Here is a 4,241-nt window from a genome sequence, read left to right as displayed (position 1 = left end):
ACATCATGTAAATTTATATATTGTAAGAAATAGAATTGTAAGACATTAAATTTTATGAAATGGATTATATTTTTTGTATATGATATTTTATTTTATATTGTGAGGCATTAAATGCAAATTTAATTTGAAAATTAGTAAATCTATAAAAAATATTTTTTTTAACATTTAAAATTATGATACACAAACATGTGTGTCATCTTCATTTATGACATGGCCTTTCTTGACAGAGGCTTTCTTGATACGCATTGCGTGTCATTAACACGCGCGTCGTAAGGTTACGACACGCGAATGCGTATCGTCTTCCTTTATGACAGGGCCTTCCTTGATACGTATTGCGTGTCGTAACCGTGCGTCGTAAATGCGCGTCATAAATGCGCGTCGTAAATGCGCGTCGTCTCTCTTTATGACAGGGCCTTCCTTGACACGCATTTGCGTGTCGTCTGAGCGTTTTACGACGCGCAATGAGCGTCGTAAAAGGCCTTTTTTCTAGTAGTGAGACATCCAAGTAAAGTAAGAATGAGCAACACTTATGTAACCATCAACCTTTCAAAACGTTTAATATTAATGGAAACTAAAGCATACCCAAAGGAAATAAACTCCATCAGTTAATCACTATCACACTACAATGTCAATCACATTTTAGTTGTTGCAATGAGATAAGAGATATTTTGAAAAGTTATTGATACGAGGAGTAGAAAAGCTGATTTCTTGACAAAAGAAGTGAAATTTGAGGATAGGCTCTTCACTCTACATGGTTGTTAGTGATTCTCATTTATTGAAGGGTGCTAATAATCTCATTAAATTACAAGTCAGAGGACCAAATCTATAATTTGATATGTAGTGATACTTGGGTTGTTGGAGATCTGGGATACGGCTCGACAGTTAGAGTTGCTTTTTGTTGTGGTGCAGATTGTTGTGTTCTTATGTATGATTTGAATGTTAAGAAGTCATTTGAACAACTTGAGGGAGGATTTCGTTATTTAGGTATATGCTAACATGGGAATAACATTTTAGAGTTCAAAAATTTTAAATGTTTGAAATGTAAAATTTTTAAAGAAATATACCATGGTGGTAGATTACAAATCAATATAAAAGACAAGTTTACATATAAAAAAGTAAATTTTAGTTCATTTGTATGTGCAAATCATTGTGTCAAGTTGATATCTTTTCTGTTAGCTTGTACTCATTTTTTACCACTCACATAGAACTTTTTAGTAATGGCGTGAGTAGATAAATAGTTGTTTTAATACAATATCATTTACGAGAGATATATAATAATGGAAATACAATTTAAAATAGGGTTATTGTCATAAAAACCCAACAATTTTTGTGTTTGTTTTTAAAAGGTCCTTAAACTAATTTTTGTTCCTTCTAAACCATTCAAATGAGAAATGACTTGTTGAAAATGGGAAATTCAAAATTTTCATCCGGTTAGCAAGTTAGTTTGTACTGTCGACTTACATGACATAGACAAATATAGCTACATAGACACCAATGGTCGACGTGGCATAAATAGTAATTTATTTTTTCTATTTTTCAAACGTGAGGGACCCTACTGCTAAATATTAGAACATGAGGTTGGGAGCTAAAATTTTGACGATGATATTCTCGTGTATCTAGTCAATCTCTCACTTTCGCTATCCTTCACACTTACGAATTCTTCCATGGCACATGATAGGTTGTGAAAGAGAAGGTCGGTGCGTGATCTGCAAAATTAGTCCGCCGGTAGAAGAGATGCTTACTTGCAACACCTGTGTTATTCCTTAGCACCTCAACTATTGTAACATCCCAAATTCAGGTGCGTCTCTTAAACCCTTCTCCTTTTTCCAAGCTGTCAAGTTAAGCCCCTAAAATGAAATGTTAAGGCAAATGAGTACGCTGCGCATACTCGCACGCTTAAGTTGGACGCGGACTCGCTTAAGTACGCTGGGCGTAGCGGGCCTAGATGTAAACCCTAATTTGTGACTTGTGCACTATAAAAGGAATGCTAAGGCCTTATCCTTAGCCACCATTTCAGAGAGTGAAACCCTAAATCCCTAATAGAGAGTCATCCTTTGTTCTAGCTTGTGTGTTTGTGTTCTAAGCTTCAAAGTGCCATTTCAAGGTGGTGAAAGAGAAGAGGAGGCCATTTTGGGAGATAAAAGTTGGTGGACAAGAATAGATCCGAGTTTGTCAGAGGTTGAAGCTTCTTTTTGAGGTAAAAAGCTCAAAAAATTCCTTATCATTTGTGATTTGTGCTTCTTGGACCAATTTCTAGGGTTTTTGGTCCCAAAGTGGAGGCTTTATGAGCAAATGGTCTCCATTGGCCTAGATCTACCATATTTCAGGATTATAAGAGTTGTATGTTCATTAAAATACAATCTTGGACGTGAATATTGAGCCATGCATGAGATCTAGACCTTTTGAGGAAGAAGGAAAGGTGTTAGAGTAATTAGGGACCTTTACAGCCATGCAAAGGCTTAAAGGTTCTGGCTTTATGGAATAAGAGGCTTAAGGAAAGTCAGATCTGAATGTTGAATGAGTGTCTTAACCGTTTAAGACCAAAATCCAAGAAAAGGCTAAAACTGAGACTTACGTTGGGCGTAACTCTCAGTACGCGCAACATAAGGGGTTGAGACCCTGATTATTGTTCGCCGGTGTATGCCCCGCGTACAGAGAAGGTACGCGCCGCGTACTGCCTCCTTTTGACTTTCGTTGACTTTTAGGGTTTTGGTCAACCATTGGACTTTTGGGTCAGGGAGGGGTAAAATGGTCTTTTACCCTTCTGTGGGATTGTACGAGTGGATATAATCTTGCCTTTGAGAGCCATTATTTATTTGAGAGTGTTGTTTATGTGATTAGGCGGGGGCTAGATCAGTGTGTTCGTGTGCGAGATTATCCGAGATACTCGAGGTGAGTATTCTCACTATACATTACCTAGAATGGTATTTATGTGTAGACCGAAGGGTCTTGTATGCTATGTGTATGTATGAGATTAGTTGTGTGTATGCCATCTGTTGTATAGACCGGACCGGAGGGTCCAACGATATAGACTGGACCGAAGGGTCCAACGATAAAGACTGGACCAAAGGGTCCGACGAGCTATGACTGAACTAGAGGGTCCAACGAGGTACGAGAGTGGAGGGTCCCGCTGAGACACATCGACCGGAGGGTCATACAGTAGCCTCGAGTGGCGTATGTGTTGTATGTGGTATTTTGGTGAACTCACTAAACCTTTGTGCTTACAGTGTTTGTGTTATGTATTTCAGGTACCAGTGAGGATCGCGGGAAGGCGCCGGCATGATCAGTACACACTATTGGATTTTCATACATTTGATCTTGGGATGTGATTTTATGGATTTGTTATGTGATACATTGAGAATTGAGAATCTTTATGAACGAAATTACATTATTAAAAAGTGAAAAAATTGTTTTGAAATTTACGTTGTTACAAGTTGGTATCCGAGCCTTGGTTTGAGGGATTTGGATGCACCTTCAGGCGTTTCTGAACTCAAACTGAGGATTTGAGGTAGTTTTTCATAAAATAAACAATTTTTCTAAAGAAGTAAAAGAGTTTAAGAAAAACAGAAGGAAGCAGTGTGTACGATCAGCCAACGCCCGAACGGTGATTTCCCAAAATACCCTTACATTATGTGTTATGAGATATGTTATGATGTGTTCTGCATGCTAGAGTAGGTTAGGTATTCATATTAGGACTAGAGTGGACTGATTTGTGATGCCTTAGCCTAGGAAGATTTTTGTTGCTATTAGATGCTTGAGAGTGAGTAGGTAGTAATGAGGAGCTTATGAGAGGTCTACCGAAGGGTAGCCTATGCGAGCGAGATGTAGAGTACTTGTGATCTGGGATCCTGGGAGGAGGACTTGGGGTGAGTACTGATGCAGTGTGGGAGGTAGTATAGGGCCCGTACCGAAGACACCGTACCAGTGCGCATTCCAAGTAATAATCCTTAGGGTACTAGGGAGCAAGTAGGGTTGAGTTATCGAGTGCGAGTATGCTCGAGCGGATCTCTGATATTTTGTGTTGTATTTCAGAGAGACATCATGGTTGGGACACGTCGCACACCTGAGAGCAGTGGTGTTAGTGATGAGGAGATCCGCAGGTTGATTCATGAGGAGGTGGCTGCTGCCATCCGAGCCGAGATACCGGAGATGTTTGGGTCTTTCAAGACCACTCTGATCGAGACTTATGACGAGCGTTACACTGCTCTTACTGATGCTGTTGTTGTTGCGGCCACCACAGC

Source organism: Lactuca sativa, chromosome 3, assembly GCF_002870075.4.
Source record: "Lactuca sativa cultivar Salinas chromosome 3, Lsat_Salinas_v11, whole genome shotgun sequence".
Classification (NCBI taxonomy): domain Eukaryota; kingdom Viridiplantae; phylum Streptophyta; class Magnoliopsida; order Asterales; family Asteraceae; genus Lactuca; species Lactuca sativa.
This window is presented reverse-complemented; position numbering follows the sequence as displayed.